At 45.5% G+C, this 13,943-nt stretch overlaps 1 protein-coding gene across 5 annotated transcripts in view; it reads right to left on the bottom strand.

The window, feature by feature from the left end:
- TSHZ1 (teashirt zinc finger homeobox 1) overlaps positions 1-13,943 on the bottom strand; it is a 78,116-nt gene that overhangs the window by 54,150 nt on the left and 10,023 nt on the right. The gene's annotated exons all lie outside the window — the stretch shown is intronic.

The following is a 13,943-nucleotide window of genomic DNA, read 5'->3' as shown; positions in this document are numbered from 1 at the left end:
AAAGACTGGCAAAGCTCTCCATGTAGCATCATCACTATTTATAGATGCACCACAGAAATCCACATTAAGGCTGCAAGTGTCGTTGCAAGGCAACAAGGCAAGTTTTCCCCTTTTTTCTTCTTAAGTAAACTGTGCTTTACTACTAATTCCAGGTTCCCCCACAAAGTGAGAAAAGACGGTCTCTGACAAGATACACAAGAACATATTGGGAGTAAAACATGTTTCCATAGTTCAAAGTTTTAAATAGATAACCAGGTAGGGCTGGGGAGGCTGCAGGTATGAATATCACTTTTCTGTGTGGATGTGGGAGGAAGAACTCCAAAGAGAACTCCTACAACACAGTAAAACAGGAGGCTAGCTCAGGATTTCCCAACAGCCAAGTCCCGTGAGTTGCCACCAAGCCCCAGGCCAAGGGCAGGTACAGCTCCAGAGACAGGCAACCCCGTGAGGTGGGGTTGTGTGCTAACACAGACCCTGATTCCTCCCGAAATCCAAATAGGTCTGAGAACTCAACAATGACTCCCGACTTCATGGTGGCAAATCTAACTTGATCTGGGTCCGCCTGACCTGAACAGACATGAGTGTATTTATGGCTTATTCACCCAATGTAGTGTGAATAATCACACATTTGGCTATAGAATAATTCATGTATCTTCAGGCTGAGGATGCTGTAAAGTATACAATATGTACACTGAATTTCTTTTCAAAAATGAGAAATTCTGATTTCTGGAACATATCTGGCCTCAAGGACTTCAAATGAGGGGTGGTAAGGGCTCCCTCATCCTTCCCCATCTGCAGTCTAGTGTCAATGGAGGGCTCTCTTCAATTTTCCTGGAGTCCAGTATAGACCCAGTACATGAGAAACCTAAGTTGGAATATTCTTTTCCAACATGCAGAACCATCAATTGGAAGTAGTTTCAGACCCTCAGAAACACCTGCCAAGGGGTGCCTGCGGGGGGGGGACTGTCAGTTAAGTGTCTGCCTTTGGCTCAGGTCATAATCTTGGGGTCCTGGGATTGAGCCCCCATCGGGCTCCCTGCTCAGACGGGAGCCTGCTTCTCCCTCTCCTCTCCTTCTCCTTTTCCACCTGCTCGTGTTCTCTCTCTCTCTCTCTCTCTCTCTCTCTCTCTCTGTCTTTCTCTCTCTCTCTCTCTCAAATAAATAAAATCTTAAAAAATAAAAAAGTAAAAAAAAAAAAACACCTGCCAAATGAATAGACGAAAACAAAATAATTGATGCAAATGGAGTAAGGCAAACCTAGTTCTCAAATTAAACTTATTTTACACTTTCCAAAATACATGCTAAACATCGTACAGCCACGCGCTCTAAATATCCACCAGCATAACTAACAGAAACCACCCAGGTAAATCTGAATAAAGAAGATACTGTTCTATGACATGTAGATCCCCAAATTTGGCTTTATCGATAAAAATTATCTCTGTAGTTATGTTATAAACCCAACCGAGAAACAAAGGAAGAATTCCTACTTGGAAGGTTCACAAATAATGGAAATCTTGCTCCCATTACTAAAAATAGGCTTTACTCTGCATTTATTTTCCTTACTGGGGCTAAGTTTTAAAGTCTTGTGAGAATCTAAAATTACAGGCTACAGGCAGGTAACACGGTTCACACAGGAGCTCGCAAGCTACTGATACCCAGAAGGTTCTCTCAGGGTCAGCAACGCTCCAGAGAGATTCCAGATGTTACAGGGCAACCAATAAAAGAGTAAGGCCATGGGGGAAGTCCTGTGTTGGGGAAGCACCAGGCCAACGGCCCCAGAAGACACACAGGCCAGGCAGATGCAGACACTTCAGTGATGGCAGAGGTGCCAGGGACGGGCAGAGGCCCAGTGTCCGGTCCAGGCTGAGCAGCATGAGGGCACCGTGGAGGACACCGGCGGGCACAGTGGAGTGGCACTCCTGGGAGCCCTCGCTCCAGAGCCTGCCAAGCCCCCCCCCCCCAAACAGGACTGAATGTGCATCCCACCTCATGGCACCCAGGCCCACTTGCAAATGCTACCAGATTGGAAGCCAGCTGGGGCCACACACTGAGAACTCCCTACCAGCGAACCGTGTGTGTGTGTATGTGTGTGTGTGTGCACGAATGGCTGAAATACTACAAACCATGTAGTCCACCTCCCAATCCCTGGTGGCAGTCACTTGAAGTTGCATGAATGTGGGGGGGGGGGGGAACCCCGTGCTTCAAGGGCATGTTCAAGTTTCCATTCCAGGAATTTCCCATCCACTCCTTTGTTCTTTCTTTTCTTTCTTTTTCCTTTTCTTTTTTTCTTTTTCTTTCTTTTTCTCTTTCTCTTTCTCTTTCTTTCTTTCTTTCTTCTTTCCTTTCTTTCTTTCTCTCTCTCTCTCTCTCTCTTTCTTTCTTTCTCATAGGAGCCAGGCAGGCAGGACTCTTGCTCCAACACCCAATGACAGGGCAGTCAGGGGGAATCAGGCAAGAAAGACGACGTCTCCTTAATTTTGCACACATGATGTTTTCAACCACTGAGGTCATACCTGCGTGTGGTGACTGACAACTTTTCAGCTTGATTCAAAGCAAACAGCTGCTGGTTTGATTGCCTAGCAACTACAAACTGACGGATGACCCTTAAGATGGATAACTACCATAAATCACCTCATTCAAACGCTCCAAGAAAAAAAATTAAAAAACAATGGTTTTCATGACATTTGCTGCACTCCATAATGTGCCGTGATAAATTTGGCCTCCTTATGGATGCACAGTGTTGGCTGCACGAGTTCTGCCACTGCTGTTGCTGCCTGCTGGCTTCCTGGGCGCCCGGGGCCCCAGGGAAGGTGTGTGTGTGAACATGCCACTGCTGCTGCGTTGGCCTCCAGGGCTCCCGGCCTCCCGGGCTCCTGTCCTCCCAACGCCACCAGTGCCCAGCTCCCAACGCATTCAGTGCCCAGGCTCCCAGGACAGCCAGTCCAGGCCCAGGCTCCCAGCACATCCAGTCCTCAGGCTCCCAGCACATCCAGTCCCCAGGCTCCCAGTGCAGCCAGTCCCAGCCTCTGGGGCTCCCAGGGTGTCCAGTCCCAGGCTCCCAGCACAGCCAGTCCCGACTCCCCTGCACGGCCAGTCCCGCAAGCAGGCAGAGTGGTGCGGGGCCACTGGGCAGGAACCGGGCCACCTCTCGAACACGGCAGAGGACTCCATGCGCTCAAGAGGCTGCAGCAGATCCAGTGTGATCATGTGACCTCAGCCAACACCATGCACGCCATTCATACACACGGGATGGACTACTTCCTGTTTGCAGACATTTCAGATGTTCCTAAAAGGCCAAGAATGTGGTTTTAACACACAAGTAAACACAGACCTGTCCACCATGAGAAGACGGATAGAGATCTTGGCGCACACCTCCTGTGACACATCTGAGGTCGGCAGAGTCCCGAGTATGCCTGCCCAGGCAGGGCGGTGAGGAAAGGGATCCCTGAATTTTCCAGGTCTCTGTTCACCACCCTGTCACCCAGGGCTCGCCAGCAGGGCCTACAGGCCTTCACACCCTCCCTGTGTCCCTCTCTCTTGGTTATTTTCTTCTTTTCAGGTTGCATCGGTGCTGTGAGGATAGCTGCTTCCAAGAGAACCATCCCATGACCAGACGTGGGCCAGTGGCTGGAACAGAAGAGGGCCCCTGTCTCCCTCAGGTCCCCACTCACCTGTCATGGACGGAGCCGGCTCTTGTACTGGGTACAGGGCATGCTCAGCCAATGAATGAGTGGGAGTGGAGCACTGGGCTAGCCTCCGAGGGCAAGGGGACCCCAGGGTCCCGCCCGCACCGAGCTTGGTGACCCCAGGGACCCGGACATAGCACTGAGCAGCTTCAGGCACAGAGACGCACGGCCTCACGGAGCCGGCACGTGACAGGTGTTACTGTCAGCTTTCGCATTTGCCCAGGCAGACTGTGCACCCTCCAAATGCTGAAAAGTTCCCCAATGCTAGAAATTATTACTTTCTGCTCAGTAGGCTGCATGAATGCCAGGACCTGCCTATATATTTAAAAACGCAGAGGGGGCGGGGAGGGCCTACACTCCAAGTCACAAGCAGCATCATAGCCACAGGGGCCGGTGGTGGCAGCCCTGTGCAGATCAGTGTGACCTGGCTTCACTAGGCAAGCCTGGCATTGGGCCTCTGTGTCAGGCCGGCACAGGGATGGCAGGGGTAGCTCCCTAGCACCTGCCTGGCCCAACTCCCCCTCTGGCCAACCCTCCACTCGTTTTTAGGAGCCCCCCCCAACCATTCCACAAGCCCAAACATCGCTCTGAAACAGAGCGATGAAAAAAACAACATCAGCCATGAATAAAGTGAGTTTAAGGGCAAAGGAGCCATGACCCCAGGAGCTGGTACTGCCCACCCAGAACATCTCAGAATCAATCAGAAGGGAGTCTCCCCGGGCACCTGGGCACATGCAATTACGTGTGAACTTCTGGGATCCACATCCCAAGAAGGAAGAACATATTTGCCAGCATGTACAGCTCGACAGTTTTCTAAGAATAGAGATATGAGAACCAATCTTTGGAAGGTTCCATGTGTGATGCTCCCATCCTGGGCAGTAAGCTCCTTAGTACTCCCAGCTGAGCGAACATCAATAACGGTGCCATACTGAAGCAAAACGAGAAAGACCGGTATTAATTAGGTGGACAGGCCTGCTTCTCTTGAATATGCTTCCACCTTTAGGCATTTAGAGATCACCACGCATTCTCCCCAAAGCTTCGTGCTCCCGACAAGGAGGACTTCCAGCTTCTTTGGGTCTCACATGGAACAGGCTGCCCTCTGTTGCCCTTGGGAGAGGTGAGCTGGCTTCAAATGCAGGGGGGTCCTTACTGTGTCCCTGATAATGGAGAGTTCTGGGGCACATCTCAATTTCTAATATTTTCGGGGTCCCAAAGGATAAGGAAGATCCAGACAGCGAGCTTTAATGCATGTTTGCGCTGCCAAAGGCGGTGGCACTGCGCTCCATGGGGGTTCTGCCTGCACCCTGACTGTCCTCGGCATGGGGGCCGGGGGCCTCCTGAACAGGACAGGCAGGCATGCTGTCCCTTTAAAACCAGAAGGCTTGTTTCCTTTCTGGAAGAAAAGTAAATCACACTATAGTGAGTTGAGCTTTGAAAAAAGCATCCATCCATTAAAGTTCATGGATTCGCGTTTCCAGATTGTCCCTCCCCTGGCTGGGTCTCAAGTTACAGCCTTGTACAACCCAAGTCTAAATAATATTCACCATGATAAATGGCACCATAACTCCGATATCCACAATCAATCTTTGCTTTAAAGATACATCCATCTTCAATAATGTTGATGGGGATTCTGTAAAATGGGAAACGTGACTGTTTTGCCGACCTCGTGACAGTGGGGGAAGGAAGCTCTGAGTGATGGCTGTCAGCTCACATCTGGCTGCAAAAATAAATTAGCCTTATGTAGACAAATGAAGGGCCAGCTCTGCCTAGGAAACAGCCACTCCTGAGCAATGGCTAATTTATAGGACTTCTTTCTGGAAAGTTCCTGGCTGAGGCAACAGTCTGCTTAGCTATCTCTTTAAATGATATCTGAAGCTGTAAATAACTTCAGTACTAGGAACTATACAAAGTACAAAGGGGTAGGGATGAGAGAAACAATAACTTTTCTCACGTTCTCTCACATGATTAAAATGCAAAACTCTTTCCTTCAAGGGGGAAAAGAAACATTTTAACCAAAAGCTTTGATATTTTAACACTATTCCCCTCTGGTGCAACTTCCCCCCCCCCCTTTTCACTTTTTGGTTCCCTTCTGGTGCTTGTGGGACTCATCTAAAAAGTAAATAATCTGAGGGTGAGGGCAGCCTTTTCTCTGCATCCGGGAAAAAAAAAAAAAATATATATATATATATATATATATATATATATATATATATATATCCTTTTGAGCAAGTACAAGACCTGAACGAACCTCATCACCACTGACCATCACCAGGGCAGGAAGGAGATTACAGATTCTAACAGAGAAGATACATCTATGGGATTTTCGTAGGTGGTTTTCAAAAGTAGCCTGGTTTTGTAAAAACACTTATGAGGCAGGCCCTAAAATAAACAGAAGAGCAAACTTTTGCTGGGGAGGACAGAAGGGAAACTCTATCCCTGTTCTTTATGTCTCTGACCTTGTGTCACTGAGGGAGACTGGGAGCTTGAATTCTTAGAGCCCGCGCTGGAGGACACGGGCAGAGCAAGGCAGACGCACTCTGTGGGGTGCAGGGACTCAGCGACGTGGGGCGGGGGGGGGGGGGGGGGGGGGTCCCAGGCGGGAAGAGCCTTGCACTGGGGTCTCAGAGCCACTTTGGCAGCACCCGGCAGCAGTTGCTGCTTGCAGGCCGAGGTGGGGAGGGTTAACTCCGTGAAGGTTGAAGGACTTACAGTAATGCTGTGAAGACAGGAACATCACAGGCTTTCCTGGCAAGGGGCTTACAGAGGGTAGGAGGGGACTGCAAAATGAACTCTCTCAGGCTTTGTCGGCAGCCTTTCCCAAGGCCCAGCCTGGCCCCTTTGATAAATGACACATGTCATTCTGTCACAGCCTGACAGTGCAGCTGGGAGGGCTGGTGATGTATGGCTCCAGTGAAAAGGAAATCAACTTTTTGGCACTGAGTGAGCCTGTGCCCTGTAGAAGGATTTTGTTTCTCAAAAAGTGAAAGATAGACTTAGGATTAAAAAAAAAAAAAAAAAGTTGAAAAACAGATTGAACGACAGCTTACACTTAACATAAATTAACTCAGTAATGGCGAAATGTGCTAGCCTGTGATAAATAAAAGCTACATTAGTCAATTATTAATCACACTCTAACTTGTAGCCAGAACCCATGACTTAAATCTGGGGCCTGAGCTGCCTCACAAACAGATAAGACAGTGTCTGATAGATGTCTTCCAGAGGGCAATCAGGAAGGAATCAAAGACTCAGTGGGTTCACCAATGGGAAGGGGTGGAAGGTTCTAGAAAAACAGAGGGGCTTAAGTAGGGAAGAGGGAAAGACCCATTCCATGGAGACAGAATATCTACTGACTGCACAAGGAAAATTAAATGTAACAACTTCATCCAAATACTTTTTCCTATCAGGACTTAACTCCCTCTGAATATTCAAGGCATTTGTGGGCTGCAAACAAACGTTTGTACTTGTATCTACCACTTTGCCTTGAAAACATGTTGCTAGTTTTGAGCCCACCCAAACACACACAACTGAGTTACATCTTTTAAATCTAATCCCTGGGGATTTTCCCAGAGCTAGCACTTATTCCCAAACTAATTGTTTACCACAAATTATCATTTTAAGCCTCATATTTTACCAAACGAGTTGACATTTGACATTCACTCAGAGTGAAGTGCAAATCTTCCTCTCAATCAAGTGGCTCTCATGTGGCTGGACTCTAAACAAAAATGCAAAATAAATAAATAAATAAATAAATAAAATCAAAAAAGCCTCTTCCAGCTTGGAGGTAACCCTTGTTTTCATAATAAACCTCATTCAGTGAAGTCCTCCACCAGGACATGGTCTTCAGTCCTGCGTGCGTCCCCCGAGGCACCCTTGCCTGGGGAAAGCCCTGCCCTCCCAGGGCCACGAGGTGCTAGATGGTCAGCTGCTCATCAACAGCCTGGTGTTTCCAGGACCCTGGGATCCTACCTCTTCATGTCCAGAAGACAGGTGGAGGTTGTGAGGCCATCTCTGATGTTCGGGAGGCCACCCTGAGGTCATGTATAAAAGCTAACTCTGACAAGTGTGTAACTTCATCCCCACATCCCCACGAGCTCTGTGGTTGTGTCACCTAGAGTCAAGCCCTGCTTGCAGACCCTGGATATTCCAGAAATGGTTGCTGAATTCAACTCAACATACCCCATGTCTCCATAACAAAGGCAAGGAAGCCTTTTCTCTTTAAAAAGCTACAGTCACCTTTCCGGCTACTCTTCCATGATTTAAGAGGAAGTGGACCCAGGAAGCAGTTCTTAAGCCCAGGGCACGGCCCTCAGACCCACCTGCACCCAGTACCCCAACCTGGTGCCACTTCTGGGCAGCCACCTAGGCCCCTATGTCCTGGCATGAAAATGGCAGAAGGGTCCAGGAGTTGATTTCAGCTTACTTCCAATTCTATATGACTCAAGTTTTATCAAACACCAATTCCCTAAGCACAACCAGCTTTTTTTTTTTTTTTTTTTAAACAAAAGAGGACAGCTGTTGCTTCTTGACAACTACTTCCTCCTACTCAGGGTTCCACAAGATGGGTTAAAGGCCCGGCGGGGTAGCAGAGTAGTAATGCCTTTGGGATCCCCACCCCCCACCCCCCCAAAAAAATCTCAATCCTTCCTTTGCTGACAAGGAAACTAAGGTGTGAGGAAGGAAGGGAAAAAAAAATCAGGGAAGAGAACAAAGCCCCACACCTCTGCCCCACTCCCAGGGCTGCTCCCTTGGAAGACACTGTAGTCAAGAATCTATTCAAAGTCAACCTTCTGAATGTAAACATGTACCATTAACAGGCAGGCTCCAAATCGAGTCAAATGTTTAAAATAGCCCCTAAAGCCAACGGTTTCTTCCATGGCAATAAATAAGACCTTGGGGTGGGGGGGTGGGGGAATCATACATTAAAACACAGGCTGATGTTACAACTTCTCCCATCCTCCAGCTGAAATATAATTTTTCTTTAGTCCATAAAAAATTCAGATAGTGTGCAGAATGTTTATATATTACCAAGGTCCCTCTTTAAGAGGTTTATACTTTTACTTTATGACCTGTCCTTGATTTGACACTTCCGCTCATCAGAAAGGGATTTATAAAATAATCCTGAAGGTGAGGAACACACATGTGTCAGGGACTCGCTGGGTTTCACGACACGAAATTTAAGAAGAGACAGAAATCCTGTTAAGCTCTCTTTAGTCACCAATAGACATCAAAGGTAATAATTAAAGAAGACAGACGTCATAAAACATAAATTTATGTCTCTTTTAATAATGCACAAGCACTGTAGTGTGTAAAACATCTATTAGGTTGAAAGAACATGAAAACGTTCCAATAAGAAAAATCTATGTTTTGTTTTGGGGTATTTCCTTTCCTTTTTTTAAAAAAAAAAAAAGTGAGAATCTTTTTTTTTTTTTTTTACAAGTTTAAACCGAAGTCTTTCAAACCCTTTGCCATCTGTGGGTACATGAACTATGAATGACCCCGAATGATTTGCACTCTGTTCAGAATCCCTTGGAAAGCACGGGAAAAAGTATCATTACGAATGAGTGATGACTGTCACTCAGGGTTGACCTCATCCAAGCTTTGGTCTCTGCCTCCGTAATAAGCTGCCTTTATTAGCGGCAACACTCCATAAAAGGGGTGTGTTTAGTCACAGGACAGCGGCCTCCGCATGCCCATTGCTTCTCTCGGAAAGATTGATGAGTGCTCATTCCGCCTGCCTTCCCAGCACATACAGGGCAGGGCTCGACAATCAGGCCCACAAGCCACACAGTGCAGCCAGGGGCTGGAAGAGGATGCCTGCAAACGGGGCTGCTGGGGCGGCGGGGGGTCAGCACTGTGGGCTTGTTTTCCTTTTTTTTTTTTTTTTAGGAATCTGCCTTTCAAAAAAAAAAAAAAAAACCAACCCAACCACAAACCCATATGTGTGTTCGACTCCAGGGCCTGGAGAAGAAATGCAGGAAAGCACCGGTGTCTGCAGACATAGAACTGAGGACCCACTTAAGTATTAACTTGTCTCAAAAACAGAGGGCTCCCAGACTACAAGCCTCTCTCTCTCTCTCTCTCTCTCTTTCTCTCTCTGAAATCAGCATTTCCCAGCAAATCAATGAGGAGACTGCCTGCAGAATTAGGCCTCATAACCAGCCTCTGACATCAAAACACAAAGATGTAATTATTACCCATTAAAACTGAACATGTGTGAAACTGAAAAAAAAAAAAAAACCTTCCCTATACGAGCACATAAAACCCATCCACTACTTTTGTATTAAACTACTAAATTATTTTTAAGAAGCAATTGCTATAGAAACAGACAAACGAATTTATATATGTAAAATCTCCACGTATCCCTAAGTCCCTTGCACCAACTCAACTCTGGTTGAGATAACTGAGTGCCCTGCATCCCCAGGAGGAAAAATGGAGGCATAAATGTATTATTATCTTTGTCATCACCCTTGCAACCATCACGAGGTATCAGGTCCTGAATCACTCGGAGGAGATGGAGGAGTGTGCTTTGTGGTACCTTGAGCAGGTGCTCCACAGAACAAATGGAAAGGGTGAGTCCCATGCGATCTCCTCCATTCCAAATACGTCTATAAACAAATTTAGCTCACAGGGTGATTAATTTGCAGAAAACCCTTGGGAATAAGCCAGACTCTCAGCAGCCTAATACCTTCAGCCAGCTACTCCCAGAAATTTAACCAAACACCACAACAAGCTCCCACTTTCAGAAAACTGCCTGAGAACCTCGGGATCTGGTTACCATGTGTGCAGCACCCACTGGATATGGATTTGTTGCCACGAAAATTAGGGGGTGAGTGGGGAGTCTGAGAACTCCTTTAAACGGAGCCTACCTACAGCAAACACTCAGCATCTCCCTTTAAGTAACTCAGAAAAAGCCAGGGGGGGCGGAGAAGGGAATACAGGCCCACCCGAGGCCCTCCTGCCTCCCCTCGGGGCTGGCACAGTGGGTGTCACAGCCTGGAACCTGGAAGGGCTAGAGGGTCCCAGCCAGCCCCACCTCCCCCACAACCCTTGCCCATCTCCGGCTTCCCTGGACACAGCACAGAAAGGGGTGGGGTCCCAAGGAGACAAGGCCCTTTTGTGATCCATGTAGTACCAAGTTGGGTCTTCCTCCAGAGCATTTGGGACACTCCTTTGCCTACTTCATAAACAGTGGGTAAAAACATGCTTCAAAACCACCTCTGTGCATTTTCCAACTCATCCGGGGATGAGATTTATCTTGCTCTCTTCTCCTAAAATACATGCTCATTTCTGATTGGAAATGGACAAGCAACACAAGTTCAATACCTGCTGAATGAGGTGAGGAAAAGTTTTCTGATGCAGAAAATGACACTCCGTAAGGTAGCTCCATCTCCGAGGATGTGGGCACACAAACCCAGACCTCTGTATGCCTCTTCCTTTGAAACCCCCCCCCCAATATACTGTTCTCATTAATATTATTAGTGTTTCCTATGCAATTCAGAGTCCCAACAATGGGAATTACTTCCTGGCCGACTTAGAATATTTATTAGAGTGTTTATTTCCAGTTACTTTCTGGAGTTAGAGCCATTTCCTTCAATTTAAAAATTGTTAATATATAAACATACATGTAAGTATATACAAACATATGTATATATTGTCCAAGTTTGGGGGTGGTTTGAAGAGATTTCTGCACAGCACAGTAATGCCAAGGTATTGTTTATGGTCACATTATTTGTCTGTATTTGGCTTTTTTCAATGCCAGTACCTTCCCAGGTAACAATAAAGCTTAGCAGGAAAAAACAGACATGTTTTACTGTTATTTTCATGTAGCTAAGAACTGAAGCAGGGCAGGCTCTTATAGAGTATTACACAGTTTACTGCATTAATAATAGGATGCCCCACTGCTGTGACACATTCTGTACTTGAAATAAATATTAGTCACGATACTTGCGTTTTAAATCCATATATTTTAAAGCTGTGTTGTAGCAATGACATGAGCACCAGGGATGTCTTGCCAATAAGGCATATTAACCATTTTGAAAAGAACCTTCACTTCGGTTCAGTGTTCATTGGTATGTCGTACCACTTCTTCTATGAATCTTGCAGCTGGCTTTTAAAAATAGTAAAATGTAATAAATACAGGTTTCTGAAAAGTTCACATTCCCAAGTCAGAATGTATACTGACCTTCACTGCTGATTTAATTTATTTCATCATATGATCTTGCTGAAGATGCACTTTACTTTTAACTAAGAACTGGGGATATTTTTTACAACCAAATTTTCTAAACCTCCATTCAATCCCAGCTCATCATCCCCTCCTATATATCCACGCCTCCAAGCGAGCTTTGGAGTGGAATTTATAAGCATGTAAGTACTTGACCTATATTTACCATATGCTAATTCTCTCCAGAAAGGAGCTGCGGAACACACCTTTAAAAATTGCAGCTAGCAAGTTGAGGCAGAAATGCCCGTATTTCAAATTTGGAACCGCGCACAGGGTTCAATATGGAGATGGTTCACACCGGCCCCGCTGGAAGCAGAAACGCAGGCACGAGAAGCAGCCCTGTGACTGGTGGCTTGGAGGGATTCTACTTGGCTATTTTCCTGCAGAATGCGCCGCAATCACAAAAAAATCAGGAAATCCTGTATTACATTTTGCCGGGAAAATAGAAATGGCCAAATCTAAAATAAGGTAATTGATTCTTGATTTTTTTTTCCCTTTTAAAAACAAGAGACAAATCCTTGTTCGTGTTGGCGGAGAATTTCAGAAAAGACACAATGGACATAGGAAGGAAAAAAATGTCTATCATCTAAAAAAACTGCTTACTGCTGCAGCAGTATGGTGGATGAGCAACAAAAGCAGATCCAGAAACGAGAGACTGGAAAACATGAAAAGGTTAAGCAAGCAGTTTAGCTAATAGGCCTTCCTAGGAAATATGAAGTGAAAAGAACATCAAAGTTGTGATTCGACCTTAATGTTTTAGTTTGATTTTCCTGTGAAACAATGGAATCTATAAACAATTTAACGCTAATTAAAATAGAAATCCAATCTAGATATTCCCAAACCAGAAAATCCAAGCAGGTGATTGAATCGAGAAAGCACCAAACCATAACTGGGCTCAGAAACCTCTCTAGGAATGATCTTCTTTTCCTTGCCTGACAATAACCATTAAAAATGGTAACTGGAGGCCTGTTTATTCCAATTCTCAGTAAGCAGCTCTGTTGGGTTTTTCCAAGTACATAAATTTAACAATATATTTCTCCAGTGAAGTTAAAATGTAAAAGAGAGTTGGTTCAGCTGCTTATCTATACACAATTCACTGTTTTCTATGAATCCTAGGAAAATAGGCACATTAAAAAAAACTCATCTTTTTTATTTTAAGTCACTGTCAACTATCGCTTTATCCATACGTAGAGCACACAGTGTTTTAAACGCAGAAGGACACTGCCTGCAAGCAGAGATTTTCAGGCTTCCACAAGGCTTCTCTAGTTGGAAACATTAACAAACTGGGTTTTAAATGCAGCAAAACCCGTTTTTGGGCAGTTTGCTGTTATGTGCGCAAGGCCCCTCACTCCTGACAGTCCTGAGGTTTTTTTTCACATTTTGGTATGGGTTACATAAACAATGGGTCGGTATGGCATCACAGCAAACCTGGTATTTGCCACTTCCCTGTATGAATGTGCATAAATTACAGGTATTTCCATATCTACAGGTATGTGGGCAAGTATGTCCTCCACATGCATGCACATAAGCACCCTGGCATAGATGCACTGGACAGTACAAAGCACGCTCACAACCATGTACAAATAGCACCACGTGCAGAGAATGATCACCCCATCACTTATTTCATTATCAGAAAAATTTCCAACAATAAGGACAGGATCAAATATCACTGCTGCTGAGGGGCTTTTGCATTCCCAAAGAATCCTGGGCTGTTGGTTTTTTTTTTTTTCCTTCCAAAAAGAAGTGTGCAAGAAAGAGTTCAAGATTCTTTTTTTTTTTTTTTAAATCCAAGGCTATATCAAAAAGCAAAGACTGCATGGCAAAGACGACAATTATTCTATAGCAAGAAAAGACCCTGAACTACTTACGATTTAACCTTTACTTCACCTAACTGATGTCATAACAATGGTGCTTTAGTGTGTCTCAAGGACAAATGATCATGCAGGGCTGTATACAATTCAAAGAGTGCTATCGCTCCAGCAAACTGTTGTCCCAAAAATTATATTCATTGCTTTTCAAAATGTTATCAACTTAAT

Source organism: Vulpes vulpes, chromosome 5, assembly GCF_048418805.1.
Source record: "Vulpes vulpes isolate BD-2025 chromosome 5, VulVul3, whole genome shotgun sequence".
Taxonomy (NCBI): Eukaryota; Metazoa; Chordata; class Mammalia; order Carnivora; family Canidae; genus Vulpes; species Vulpes vulpes.
This window is presented reverse-complemented; position numbering and strand designations above follow the sequence as displayed.